Here is a 15,000-nt window from a genome sequence, read left to right on the forward strand (position 1 = left end):
TCTTCCCAGGCCCGGTTGTTGGGTGCGCTCCCACCCTGGCGCGCGCGAAGTTGGAAGTTGGGTTAATTGCCCAGGCGCGCACCTTCGCCAGGGTGGGCACCTTGGTGCGCACACCTTGGCTGGGCTGCGCACCAGGGCGGGCTCAAGATGGCACCAGCATTCCCTTTTTCTCACTATCTTTCAAAACGGAAATTTTAAAATCTCGTTTTTTTTTTGCCTTTTATGGAAATTAGTGAAGGCATCGCATCAAAGGTGCGCACCTCGCTGCCCACCTTGGTGTGCTCCGAGGTGCCCACCACGGTGCGCAACGCCGGTGCGAACCCGGGAGCGCCCCGATGTGTGCTCCAAGGTGCGGCGTGCACGAAGTCGGACCCCGGTTTGCCCCGGGTGCGCACCTCGCGTGCACCTTGGTGCGCACACCTTGGCTGGGTTGCGCGGCCTGGTGGGCACCATGGTGCGCACCAAGGAGCGCTCCGAAGTGTGCTCCAAGGTGCGGCGTGCACGAAGTCGGAGCCCGGTTTGCCCCGGGTACGCACCTCGCGTGCACCTTCGCCGGGGTGGGCACCTCGGCTGGGTTGCGCGCCCTGGTGCGCACCAAGGAGCGCTCCGAAGTGTGCTCCAAGGTGCGGCGTGCACGAAGTCGGAGCCCGGTTTGCCCCGGGTGCGCACCTTCGCCGCGGTGCGCACCATGGCGTGCACGAAGTCGGAGCCCGGTTTGCCCCGGGTGCGCACCTCGCGTGCACCTTCGGCGGGGTTGCGCGCCCTGGTGGGCACCATGGTGCGCACCAAGGAGCGCTCCGAAGTGTGCTCCAAGGTGCGGCGTGCACGAAGTCGGAGCCCGGTTTGCCCCGGGTGCGCACCTCGCGTGCACCTTCGGCGGGGTTGCGCGCCCTGGTGGGCACCATGGTGCGCACCAAGGAGCGCTCCGAAGTGTGCTCCAAGGTGCGGCGTGCACGAAGTCGGAGCCCGGTTTGCCCCGGGTGCGCACCTCGCGTGCACCTTCGCCGCGGTGGGCACCATGGCGTGCACGAAGTCGGAGCCCGGTTTGCCCCGGGTGCGCACCTCGCGTGCACCTTCGCCGGGGTGGGCACCTCGGCTGGGTTGCGCGCCCTGGTGCGCACCAAGGAGCGCTCCGAAGTGTGCTCCAAGGTGCGGCGTGCACGAAGTCGGAGCCCGGTTTGCCCCGGGTGCGCACCTCGCGTGCACCTTCGCCAGGGTGGGCACCTCGGTGCGCACACCTTCTCAATGTTTTCTTGCCTTTTCTGGAAATTGGTGAAGGCAGCGCATCAAAGGTGCGCACCTCGGTGTGCTCCGAGGTGCGAACCCGAGAGCGCTCCGAGGTGCCCACGAAGTCGAAAGTCGGGTTAATTGCATTGTTTTCCCCGGGTGCGCTCCGAGGTGCGCAACATCGGCGCGCACCAAGGAGGGCTCCGAAGTGTGCTCCAAGGTGCGCACGATGGCGTGCACCTCTGGTGCGCACGATTCGGAGCTCGGTTTGACCGGGGTGCGCACACCTTGGCTGGGTTGCGCACCTTTTGTGCGCTCCAAGGTGCGCACGAAGTCGGAGCTCGGTTTGCCCCGGGTGCGCACCTTCGCCAGGGTGCGCACCTTGATGCGCACGCCTTGGCTGGGCTGCGCACCTTGGTGGGCGCCATGGTGCGCACCTTTCGTGCGCTCCAAGGTGCGCACGAAGTCGGAGCTCGGTTTGCCCCGGGTGCGCACCTTGGTGGGCGCCATGGTGCACTCCGAGGTGCCCAAGATTGGTGCGCACCAAGGAGCGCTCCGAAGTGCGCTCGAAGGTGCGCAGGTGCGCGCGAAGTCGAAAGTTGGGTTAATTGTCCGGTTTGCCTCGGGTGCGCACCTTGCGTGCACCTTCGCCAGGGTGGGCGCCTTGGTGCGCACACCTTGGCTGGGCTGCGCACCCGGGCGCGCACACCTTGGCACCCGCGTTTCCTTCATTTTAAATTTTTTTTTTTTACAATCTCTCAAGTGGGAAATTCTATAATCTCAACTTTTTTTGCCTTTTCAGGAAACTTTTGAATGGAGCGCATCATTGGTGCGCTCCGAAGTGTGCTCCAAAGCTCTCTCCAGCTGCGTGCACCTGCCCCGGCCGCGCACCCGGCCCCGCCCAGCTTCGCTCACCTGTCCCGCGCGTCTGGTGCGGAACCTTAGAGTAAGAAACATCACCGTGCACCTTGGCCAACGTGCGCGACTCGACCGAGCGCGCACTGGCCGAGGTGCACACCGATTTCACCTGGGTGCGCGCGCAGCACCTCGGGCGCACCGGGGTGCGCGCACAACGCCCGGGTTGCACCGTGGCCTGTGTGCTCGGGGCGCCTCGGGTGCGCGCTCGGTGTCGCCCCCGCGCGCGCGGTAGTGCGGGCAGCGCACCCCGGCCCGGCCCGGCCCCGACGAGAACGCAAACGGGCAAAAGGTTTATTCAAATAGCATTGCGACGCCCGGCGAAAAACTAAAAAAGGGTGCAACACCGGGACTTCCCGGGAGGTCACCCATCCCAGTACTACTCCGGCCCAAGCGCGCTTAACTGCGGAGTTCTGATGGGATCCGGTGCACTAACGCTGGTATGATCGCACCCGTTATGAGCTTGTCGCAGTGTGTACTTAGCAAACCGCGACCCACGTGCGAATCCACCCCGGCCACCCACCCCCGTCGAGGTGCACACCCTCCCTCGCGAAGTGCGCCCCGTTCGCCAAGTGTGAGCCCTGCCCGGGTGCGCGCACCTTGCTAGGGCGTCGGGTGTGCACCCGGCCCGGCCTACGTGCGTGCACCTGGAGGGGGCGTCGTGTGCGTGCAGTGTCCCGTCTGCAACGCGGTGCCCACACACCACCTCGGGCGCAACGACCTGCGCTCACATGTGGGCCGAGTGCACCTTGGTGCATGTTCGGGGCGCCTCGGGTGCACGCTCGATCTTGCCCCGGTGCACCAAGGCGCTCGGTTTGCCCCGGGTGCGCACTTGGTGCAAGGTGGGCACCCAAAATAGGGATCAAGCACCAAAACACAAGTTTCGGGATGCAAAATGGGACCCAAGGACCACAAATGCGTTCCAAGACCCATGATGGGTCCACGAGAACAAAAATGTGTTCCGAGACTTAATAAACAAATATTGGGTTTTAGGAGAAGAAACATGCTCTGATGCCCAAAACGAGAATCGACCCCGAAAAGGCCACAGGCCAAAAGTGGGATGCGAGACAAAAAAAAATGGGACCCGAGGACCAAAATTGGGTTCCCAGGTCGAAGACAGGGCAACCGGACAAGAAACGACCTCTAAGGCTCGAAATGAGTCCCGACGACTAAAACTTGACAAGAAGCACCCATCAGGCACCCAACTCGACACCCATGGGATGCCGACCCACCCGGGCTTCCACCTAGCACACCTTGGCACCCACCCACCCTCGCACCCAACCTCGCACCCAACTTAGCACCTTTGAACCCACATTGGCACTCACCCTGACCCTGGCACCTTGGAACCCACATTGGCACTCACCTTGACCCTCGCACCCACCTTTGCACTCACCTTGGGACCCACCCTGGCTCCCACCTCGGCACCCACCCAGACACCCACCTTGGTTCCTTGGCACCCACCTTGGATCCTTGGCACCCACCCCGACACCCACCTTGGCACGCAACTTGGCTACTTGCCACCCACCTTGGCTCCTTGACGCCCACCCCGACAACCACCCCGTGACCTACCCTGGCTAGGGTTGGTGCACACCCACCCTGGTGCCCACCTTGGCACCCACCCTATGACCCACCTTGGCACGCACCTTAGTACCCACCCCGTTACCCACCCTAGGACCCACCCCGTGACCCACCTTGGCCAGGGTGGGTGCACCCACCCTGGTGCCCACCTTGGCACCCACCCATCCTAGCACCCAGCCTGTGACCGGGCTTGGAACCCAACCTTGCACCCGCACCCGTCTTGGCCAGTGTGGGTGCGCACCCATCCTGGCACCCACGTTGTGACACACCCTTTAACCCATGCACCCTAGCACCCACGTTGGCACCCACCTTGGAACCCAACCTAGCAACTTGGCACCCACCCCGTGACCCACCTTGGCATCCACCATAGCAGTCGCCGACTTGGCACCCACCTCGGCACCCACCTTGACACTTGTGGACCCACCTTGCCACTCACCCTAGCATCGACCCATCCTAGCACCCACCCTGGCACCTTTGCACCCTAGCACTCACCCATCCTAGCACCTAACCTGTGACCCACCTTGACACTCACCCTCGCACCCACCTTGGAACCCAACCTAGCACCCACCCACCCTGACACCAACCCTAGCACCTACCCACCCTTGCACCCACCCTGTGACCCATCTTGGCACCCACCCATCCTACCACTCAACCTATCACCCACCTTCTCACCCACCTTGGCATCCACCTTAGCACCCACCCACACTGGCACCTTGGCACCCACCTCGGGCAAGGTGGGTGCACACCCACCCTGGCACCCAATTTAGAACCCACCGAGCATGTTACCCACCTTGGCACCCACATTGCAGCCCACCCTAGTACCCACCCTATGACCCACATTGGCATCCACACCCTAGCACCCAGGCACCTCGACACCCGCCTTGACACCCACCCTAGCACTGAACCTGTGACCCACCTTGGAACTCACCCTAGAACCCACCCACCCTGTGAACCACCTTGGCATCCACCTTAGCACCCACCCACCTTGGCACCCACTCTAGCACTCACCCATCCTAACACCCAACTTGTTACCCACCTTGGCACCCGCCCTCGCGTCCACCTTGAAACCCACCCTAGCACCCACCCACGCAGGAGCCCACCTTGGCACCCAACCTAACACCCACGCATCCTGGCACCCAACTTGTGACCCACCTTGGAACCCACCCTAGTACCCACCTTTGAACCCACTATATCACCAACCCACCTTGGCACCCACCCTATGACCCTCTTTGGAATCCACCCTAGCACGCACCCACCCTGGCACCCACCATGGAGCGCACCCTAGCACCCACCCACCTCGGCACGCACCTCAACACCCACCTTGGTGTGCGCACTGCGCCAACCTCTCAAAGACCCTATGTGGTGCGCTCCAAAGTGTACACCTTTGGTGCGCTCCAAGGTGCGCACCTTTGGTGCACACCGAGGTGCACACCAAAGTGTGCACCGAGGTGAGCACCAAAGTGCACTCCAGGGTGCACACCAAGGCGTGCACCTTTGGTGCGGTCAATGCAAACGAATTCGGAAGTTGGGGTCGATGTCCTAATCGCTGCTGCAGACTACACGTATGAGAATCGGACAAATAGCTTTATATAGGGGAGGTGTTGCGTTTGATGGGTCGACTCCCCTGGTTGTGTGCACTGCACCAACTTCAAAGACCCTGTCTTGTTTAAGAAGTCAAAAGTTGGGGTGGATGTCCTAATCATTGCTGCAGTCTACGCATGTATGAGAATCAGACAAATAGCTTATATAGGGGAGGTGTTGCATTCGGTGGGTTGACTCCCCTGGTTGTGCGCACTGCGCCAACCTCAAAGACCCCGCATAGCAGAAGAAGTCGGAAGTCGGATTTTGGTGAGCACCAAGGCGTGCACCTTTGGTGCGGTCAACGCAGACGAATTCAGAAGTTGGGGTGGATGTCCTAATCGTTGTTGCAGGCTACACATGTATGAGAATCAGACAAATAGCTTATATAGGGGAGGTGTTGGGTTTGATGGGTCAACTCCCTTGGTTGTGCGCATTACGCCAACCTCAAAGACCTTGTTTTCGTTAAGAAGTCAAAAGTTGGGGTCAATGTCCTAATGGCTCCTGCAGGCTACACATGTATGAGAATCGGACAAATAGCTTATATAGGGGAGGTGTTGGGTTTGATGGGTCGACTCCCCTGGTTGTGCGCATTACGTCAACCTCAAAGACCTTGTTTTCGTTAAGAAGTCAAAAGTTGGGGTCGATGTCCTAATTGCTCCTGTAGACTACACATGTATGAGAATCAGACAAATAGCTTATATAGGGGAGGTGTTGGGTTTGATGGGTTGACTCCCCTAGTTGTTCGCATTACACCAACCTCAAAGACCTTGTTTTCGTTTAGAAGCCGAAAGTTGGGGTCGATGTCCTAATTGCTCCTGCAGGCTACGCATGTATGAGAATCAGACAAATAGCTTATATAGGGGAGGTGTTGGGTTTGATGGGTCGACTCCCCTGGTTGTGCGCATTGCGCCAACCTCAAAGACCCTGCATTGCGGATGAAGTCGAAAGTCAGAGTTTGGTGTGCTACAAGGTGTGGTCGAAGGTGCTCACCTAGGTGTGCACCTTTGGAGCGCAGGAAAAGTGCCCTCCAAAAGTGCGCACCTTTGGAGTGCACAAAAGTGCCCTCCAAAAGTGCGCACCTTTGGAGCGCACAAAAGTGCCCTCCAAAAAGTGCCCTCCAAAAGTGCGCACCTTTGGAGTGCAGAAAAGTGCCCTCCAAAAGTGCGCACCTTTGGAGCGCAGAAAAGTGCCCTCCAAAAAGTGCCCTCCAAAAGTGCGCACCTTTGGAGCGCAGAAAAGTGCCCTCCAAAAGTGCGCACCTTTGGAGCGCAGAAAAGTGCCCTCCAAAAAGTGCCCTCCAAAAGTGCGCACCTTTGGAGCGCAGAAAAGTGCCCTCCAAAAAGTGCCCTCCAAAAGTGCGCACCTTTGGAGCGCAGAAAAGTGCCCTCCAAAAAGTGCCCTCCAAAAGTGCGCACCTTTGGAGCGCAGAAAAGTGCCCTCCAAAAAGTGCCCTCCAAAAGTGCGCACCTTTGGAGCGCAGAAAAGTGCCCTCCAAAAAGTGCCCTCCAAAAGTGCGCACCTTTGGAGCGCAGAAAAGTGCCCTCCAAAAAGTGCCCTCCAAAAGTGCGCACCTTTGGAGCGCAGAAAAGTGCCCTCCAAAAGTGCGCACCTTTGGAGCGCACAAAAGTGCCCTCCAAAAGTGCGCACTTTTGGTGCGCACCAAGGCGCTGGTTCGGTCGTTGCAGGCGAGTTCGGAAGTTGGGGTCGATGTCCTGAGCGGAGGTGCAAACTACACAGGTGTCGGAATCGGACAAATAGCTTATATAGGGGAGGCGTATGCTTCGATGGGTCGACTCCCCAGGTTGAGCGCACCGCGCCAACCTCAAAGACCCTACGGTATGGATGAAGTCGGAAGTTGGGTCCGATGACCGATTCGATTAGTAGGTATGCTCATGAGGTCGGAATTTGGGTCCGATGACCTGCCATGTGCAGGAAGGCGAATGTTGGCACTGTGCGTTGCAAGGTGCACACCAAGGCGCTGGTGCGGTCTTTTTAGTCGAGTTCGGAAGTTGGGGTCGATGTCCTGATCGGAGGTGCAAGCTACACAGGTGTGGGAATCGGACAAATAGCTTATATAGGGGAGGTGTATGCTTCGTTGGGTCGACTCCCCGGGTTGAGCGCACCGCGCCAACCTCAAAGACCCTACGGTATGGATGAAGTCGGAAGTTGGGTCCGATGACCGATTCGATATGTAGGCATACTCGCGAGGTCGGAATTTGGGTCCGATGACCTGCCACGTGCAGGAAGGCGAATGTTGGCACTGTGCGTTGCAAGGTGCGCACCAAGGCGCTGGTTCGGTCGTTGGAGGCGAGTTCGGAAGTTGGGGTCGATGTCTTGATCGGAGGTGCAAACTACACAGGTGTGGGAATCGGACAAATAGCTTATATAGGGGAGGTGTATGCTTCGTTGGGTCGACTCCCCGGGTTGAGCGCACCGCGCCAACCTCAAAGACCCTACGGTATGGATGAAGTCGGAAGTTGGGTCCGATGACCGATTCGATATGTAGGCATACTCGCGAGGTCGGAATTTGGGTCCGATGACCTGCCATGTGCAGGAAGGCGAATGTTGGGACTGTGCGTCGCAAGGTGCGCACCAAGGCGCTGGTGCCGTCGTTGCAGTCGAGTTCGGAAGTTGGGGTCGATGTCCTGGTCAGAGGTGCAAACTACACAGGTGTGGGAATCGGACAAATAGCTTATATAGGGGAGGTGTATGCTTCGATGGGTCGACTCCCTGGGTTGAGCGCACCGCGCCAACCTCAAAGACCCTACAGTATGGATGAAGTCGGAAGTTGGGTCCGATGACCGATTAGATACGTAGGCATATTGGCGAGGTCTGAATTTGTGTCCGATGACCTGCCATGCGCAGGAAGGCGGAATTTGGGTCCGATGACCGAGTTGATGGCGTGCCATGCGCAAAAAGGCGGAATTTGGGTCCGATGACCGAGTTGATGTTGATGGCCCGCCATGCACAGGAAGGCGGAATTTGGGTCCGATGACCGATTTGAAGGCGTGCCATACGCAAAAAGGCGGAGTTTGGGTCCGATGACCGAGTTGATATTGATGGCCCGCCATGCGCAGGAAGGCGGAATTTGGGTCCGATGACCTGACATACGCATGGAGTCCGACTCGGGGGCCGATGTTCGATTCGATGACTTGCATTGTGGGTAAAGTCGGAAGTTGTGGTCTTTGACCCGATTCGATGACCAGACTTCGGCTGCTTGAGAATCGGACAAATAACTTATATAGGGGAGGTAGTGTTCTCGAGCATCCTCCCCCCGTGCCCGTTTATGTCGATTGATGCTGGTGCTCGACTGGTTGGAGCGCTCGGATGCAAAAATCTTGCACCAGGATTTATCGATTGTGATGGACACGGCAAGTCTCCTGATTGCTATGCAGGAGCTCATCGTGAATCTCTATGCGGCCTTGGTATGGACTCGACCTGCGGAATGGTTCGGCAATGGTAGTCGCTCCAACACGTCCTTGCAATGGCCACAGAGGTGATTCGACTAGAGCTCCAGTCTAGCTTTTGGGTTGCTTGGCGGACTGGTATAGCCGCGATCGAGTTCCGGCCATGAACGTTTTAGATAGCTCTTGGGCTTTCTGGGACGGAAGTCGGAAGTTTGGGCTGTTGTCCGATTTGATGACCATTCTTCGGATGTGTGAGAATCGGACAAATAACTTATATAGGGGACTGTGTTGTCTCACGCAGCCCCCTCCGTGCCCCTCTATCTCGACCGATGTTGGTGCTTGAAAGGGTTGGGATCGCTCGGATTTATAAACGTGCACCACCATTTGTCGAGTGTGAGGGACGCGGCAGGTCTCCTAAATGCTATGCGGGCGCTCTCTGAGAATCTCTATCCGGCCTCGACACAGACTAGTCTTGCTGAATGGTTTGGCACTGGTAGTCGATCCAACACGTCGTTGTTGTGGCCGCCTAGGCGATTCGATTCGAGCCCCCGTCTAGCTTTTGGGTTGCTTGGCGGATTTTGCCCTATCCGCAAGTGAGCTCGGTCCCTAAACGTTCGAGAAACCCGATTGCTATGCGCCGACACTCTTTCTTGCGAGCCTCCATCTAGCTTTTGGGTCTCTACGGAACGGAAGTCGGAATCTGGGACCGTTGTTTGATTCGACGAGGCAGACTACGGTTGTGCGAGAATCGGACAAATAACTTATATAGGGGAGGTGTTGACTGGAGCATTCTCCCCCGTGCCCCTCTAACTCGACCAATGCTGGCGCTCGAACGGTGGTAGCGCTCGGATTTTCATTGAGCGCCAGCATTGGTCGATTTAGAGGGGCATGCGAGATTCCCGAATGCTATGCGAGGGCTCTAACGGAAATGTCTATTGGTTTCGGTATGGATGCAATTGCGAGTGGTTCGGCAAAGGTAGTCGTTCCGATGCGTCCATGTCGTGGCCAAATCGATAATTCGATTTGAGCCCTCGTATAGCATTTGGGTCTCTCGATGTGATTCCGCATTCCAGTCCCTTTGGGCACTGCTTGAGCCGCATCCCAGGGGGTTCCCTTCCAAATAATCTGCCTCGCAACCCGATTGCTATGCGGTGAGGCTCCTCGGCCGCCTCGGAACTATCTGTGTATCAGACGCATCGCGGGATAAGGGGTTGGCAACGGTAGTCGCCCCAAGCGCGTCCGATGCTTGGACCATTCCGAGGCGGCCCTGAAGCCTCTTCCGTCTAGCCGTTGGGTCCTTCTCGCCGCATCCCTCGCCTCGCACCCCGATTGCTATGCGGTGAGGCTCCTCGGCCGCCTCGGAACTATCTGTGTATCGGACGCGTCGCGGGATAAGGGGTTGTCACTGGTAGTCGCCCCAAGCGCGTCCGATGCTTGGACCATTCCGAGGCGGCCCTGAAGCCTCTTCCGTCTAGCCGTTGGGTCCTTCTCGCCGCATCCCTCGCCTCGCACCCCGATTGCTATGCGGTGAGGCTCCTCGGCCGCCTCGGAACTATCTGTGTATCGGACGCGTCGCGGGATAAGGGGTTGTCATTGGTAGTCGCCCCAAGCGCGTCCGATGCTTGGACCATTCCGAGGCGGCCCTGAAGCCTCTTCCGTCTAGCCGTTGGGTCCTTCTCGCCGCATCCCTCGCCTCGCACCCCGATTGCTATGCGGTGAGGCTCCTCGGCCGCCTCGGAACTATCTGTGTATCGGACGCGTCGCGGGATAAGGGGTTGTCACTGGTAGTCGCCCCAAGCGCGTCCGATGCTTGGACCATTCCGAGGCGGCCCTGAAGCCTCTTCCGTCTAGCCGTTGGGTCCTTCTCGCCGCATCCCTCGCCTCGCACCCCGATTGCTATGCGGTGAGGCTCCTCGGCCGCCTCGGAACTATCTGTGTATCGGACGCGTCGCGGGATAAGGGGTTGTCACTGGTAGTCGCCCCAAGCGCGTTCGATGCTTGGACCATTCCGAGGCGGCCCTGAAGCCTCTTCTGTCTAGCCGTTGGGTCCTTCTTGCCGCATCCCTCGCCTCGCACCCCGATTGCTATGCGGTGAGGCTCCTCGGCCGCCTTGGAACTATCTGTGTATCGGACGCGTCGCGGGATAAGGGGTTGTCACTGGTAGTCGCCCCAAGCGCGTCCGATGCTTGGACCATTCCGAGGCGGACCCGAAGCCTCTTCCGTCTAGCCGTTGGGTCCTTCTCGCCGCATCCTTCGCCTCGCACCCCGATTGCTATGCGGTGAGGCTCCTCGGCCGCCTCGGAACTATCTGTGTATCGGACGCGTCGCGGGATAAGGGGTTGTCACTGGTAGTCGCCCCAAGCGCGTCCGATGCTTGGACCATTCTGAGGCGGCCCCGAAGCCTCTTCCGTCTAGCCGTTGGGTCCTTCTCGCCGCATCCCTCGCCTCGCACCCCGATTGCTATGCGGTGAGGCTCCTCGGCCGGCTTGGAACTATCTGTGTATCGGACGCGTCGCGGGATAAGGGGTTGTCACTGGTAGTCGCCCCAAGCGCGTCCGATGCTTGGACCATTCCGAGGCGGACCCGAAGCCTCTTCCGTCTAGCCGTTGGGTCCTTCTCGCCGCATCCCTCGCCTCGCACCCCGATTGCTATGCGGTGAGGCTCCTCGGCCGCCTTGGAACTATCTGTGTATCGGACGCGTCGCGGGATAAGGGGTTGTCACTGGTAGTCGCCCCAAGCGCGTCCGATGCTTGGACCATTCCGAGGCGGACCCGAAGCCTCTTCCGTCTAGCCGTTGGGTCCTTCTCGCCGCATCCCTCGCCTCGCACCCCGATTGCTATGCGGTGAGGCTCCTCGGCCGCCTTGGAACTATCTGTGTATCGGACGCGTCGCGGGATAAGGGGTTGTCACTGGTAGTCGCCCCAAGCGCGTCCGATGCTTGGACCATTCCGAGGCGGACCCGAAGCCTCTTCCGTCTAGCCGTTGGGTCCTTCTCGCCGCATCCCTCGCCTCGCACCCCGATTGCTATGCGGTGAGGCTCCTCGGCCGCCTTGGAACTATCTGTGTATCGGACGCGTCGCGGGATAAGGGGTTGTCACTGGTAGTCGCCCCAAGCGCGTCCGATGCTTGGACCATTCCGAGGCGGCCCCGAAGCCTCTTCCGTCTAGCCGTTGGGTCCTTCTCGCCGCATCCCTCGCCTCGCACCCCGATTGCTATGCGGTGAGGCTCCTCGGCCGCCTTGGAACTATCTGTGTATCGGACGCGTCGCGGGATAAGGGGTTGTCACTGGTAGTCGCCCCAAGCGCGTCCGATGCTTGGACCATTCCGAGGCGGCCCCGAAGCCTCTTCCGTGTAGCCGTTGGGTCCTTCTCGCCGCATCCCTCGCCTCGCACCCCGATTGCTATGCGGTGAGGCTCCTCGGCCGCCTTGGAACTATCTGTGTATCGGACGCGTCGCGGGATAAGGGGTTGTCATTGGTAGTCGCCCCAAGCGCGTCCGATGCTTGGACCATTCCGAGGCGGACCTGAAGCCTCTTCCCTCTAGCCGTTGGGGCTTTCTCGCCGCATCCCTCGCCTCGCACCCTGATTGCTATGCTGTGAGGCTCCTCGACCGCCCTGGAACTATCTGTGTATCGGACGCATCGCGGGATAAGGGGTTGGCAGTGGTAGTCGCCCCAAGCGCATCCGATGCTTGGACCATTCCGAGGCGGCCCTGCAGCCTCTTCCGTCTAGCCGTTGGGGCCATCTCGCCGCATCCCCCACCTCGCACCACGATTGCTATGCGGTGAGGCTCCTTGGCCGCCTCGGAACTATCTGTGTATCGGACGCATCGCGGGATAAGGGGTTGTCACTGGTAGTCGCCCCAAGCGCGTCCGATGCTTGGACTATTCCGAGGCGGCCCTGCAGCCTCTTCCGTCTAGCCGTTGGGGCCATCTCGCCGCATCCCCCACCTCCTCGGCCGCCTCGGAACTATCTGTGTATCGGACGCATCGCGGGATAAGGGGTTGGCAGTGGTAGTCGCCCCAAGCGCGTCCGATGCTTGGACTATTCCGAGGCAGCCCTGCAGCCTCTTCCGTCTAGCCTTTGGGGCCATCTCGCCGCATCCCTCGCCTCGCACCCCGATTGCTATGCGGTGAGGCTCCTCGGCCGCCTGGGAACTATCTTCGTATCGGACGCATCGCGGGATAAGGGGTTGTCACTGGTAGTCGCCCCAAGCGCGTCCGATGCTTGGACTATTTCGAGGCGGCCCTGTGGCCTCTTCCGTCTAGCCGTTGGGGCCATCTCGCCGCATCCCCCACCTCGCACCCCGATTGCTATGCGGTGAGGCTCTTCGGCCGCCTTGGAACTATCTTCGTATCGGACGCATCGCGGGATAAGGGGTTGTCACTGGTAGTCGCCCCAAGCGCGTCCGATGCTTGGACTATTCCGAGGCGGCCCTGCAACCTCTTCCGTCTAGCCGTTGGGGCCATCTCGCCGCATCCCCCACCTCGCACCCCGATTGCTATGCGGTGAGGCTCCTCGGCCGCCTTGGAACTATCTTCGTATCGGACGCATCGCGGGATAAGGGGTTGTCACTGGTAGTCGCCCCAAGCGCGTCCGATGCTTGGACTATTCCGACGCGGCCCTGTGGCCTCTTCCGTCTAGCCGTTGGGGCCATCTCGCCGCATCCCCCACCTCGCACCCCGATTGCTATGCGGTGAGGCTCCTCGGCCGCCTTGGAACCATCTTCGTATCGGACGCATCGCGGGATAGGGGGCTGTCACTGGTAGTCGCCCCAAGCGTGTCCGATGCTTGGACCATTCCTAGGCGGCCCTGAAGCCTCTTCCGTCTAGCCGTTGGGGCCTTCCCGCCCCATCCCTCGCCTCGCACCCCCGATTGCTATGCGGTGAGGCTCCTCGGCCGCCTTGGAACCATCTGTGTATCGGACGCATCGCGGGATAAGGGGTTGGCACTGGCAGTCGCCCCAAGCGCGTCCGATGCTTGGACCATTCCGAGGTGGCCCTGAAGCCTCTTCCGTCTAGCCGTTGGGGCCTTCCCGCCCCATCCCTCGCCTCGCACCCCGATTGATATGCGGTGAGGCTCCTCGGCCGCCTTGGAACTATCTGTGTATCGGACGCATCGCGGGATAAGGGGTTGGCACTGGTAGTCGTCCCAATCGCATCCGATGCTTGGACCATTCCGAGGCGGCCCTGCAGCCTCTTCCGTTTAGCCGTCGGGGCCTTCCCGCCGCATCCCTCGCCTCGCATCCCGATTCCTATGCGGTGAGTCTTCTCGGCCGCCGCGGAACTATACCTGTTATTGCTACTGCATCCTTCGGCTGGTAACCTCCTCTGCCGCCTTGGAATGTTCTCTTTGTCGGACGCGTCGCGGGATAAGGGGTTGGCACTGGTAGTCGCCCCAAGCGCGCCCGATGCATAGACCGCTCCGAGTCGACCTTGCTTTCAGCCTCTCACATGCATAGACCTCTCTGAGTCGACCCTGCAGCCTCTCACGTTTAGCCTTTGGAATCTCGCCTCACAACATGATTGCTATCCTTGATGCATCCCTTGCCTCGAGCCCTGATTGCTTTCTTGGCTGCATCCCTCCTCTCCTCACAGCCCGGTTGTCATCACTGCTTCATCCGTCGCTTCATGCATTCTGGCTGCTGGGCCCTTCCCACCGCACACCTCGATTGCTATCTCTTCTGCATCACACACCCCGATTGCTATCTCTGCTACATCCCTCGGCTCTCACTTCTGCATCCTTCGCCTCACACCTCGATTGCTATCAATGCTGCATCCGTAACCTCACACCCCGATTGCTATGCGGGGAGGCTCCTTGGCCGCCTTGGAAATTTCTGTGTGTCGGACGCACCGCGGGATAAGGGGTTGGCACTGGTAGTCGCCCCAAGTGCGCCCGATTCTTAGACCGCTTCGAGGTGACCTCGTAGCCTCTTTCGTCCAGGCTTCCTGCCTTCAACGCCCTTTTTACACCTCGATTGCTATGCGCGGGCTCGTTGGCGTCTATCACCTCTCTGCGAAGAGTGGCACGATGATTGTTGGGGTAAATCGTAGCAGTCCGATCTCTGGCCTTGGGCCATTGTGAGGGCTGATCGATTTCCTGTGCGCATCTCGTGTTCGCCCAGTAACAGACTCGACGACTTGTAATCGGTCTTGTTCCCGATTGTTCCTGGAGGTAGTCTTCGGAACTCTTGGATTTGACCTGTCACTCGAACTGTCCTCTTCCGAGGATGCTTGTGTGTGTGTGCTTGTGCCATTTCCTTGGCGGTATTAACGAGATATTAAAGAGCGGAG

At 59.6% G+C, this 15,000-nt stretch overlaps 1 non-coding gene across 1 annotated transcript; it reads right to left on the reverse strand.

The window, feature by feature from the left end:
- Positions 1-2,477: 2,477 nt before the first annotated feature.
- Positions 2,478-2,596, reverse strand: LOC131860697 (5S ribosomal RNA). The gene has a single exon (XR_009359791.1). It is a non-coding gene; the product is annotated as a 5S ribosomal RNA (ribosomal RNA).
- Between the last annotated feature and the right edge of the window lie 12,404 nt (positions 2,597-15,000).

This window comes from Cryptomeria japonica, unplaced genomic scaffold (assembly GCF_030272615.1).
Source record: "Cryptomeria japonica unplaced genomic scaffold, Sugi_1.0 HiC_scaffold_15, whole genome shotgun sequence".
Lineage (NCBI taxonomy): Eukaryota > Viridiplantae > Streptophyta > Pinopsida > Cupressales > Cupressaceae > Cryptomeria > Cryptomeria japonica.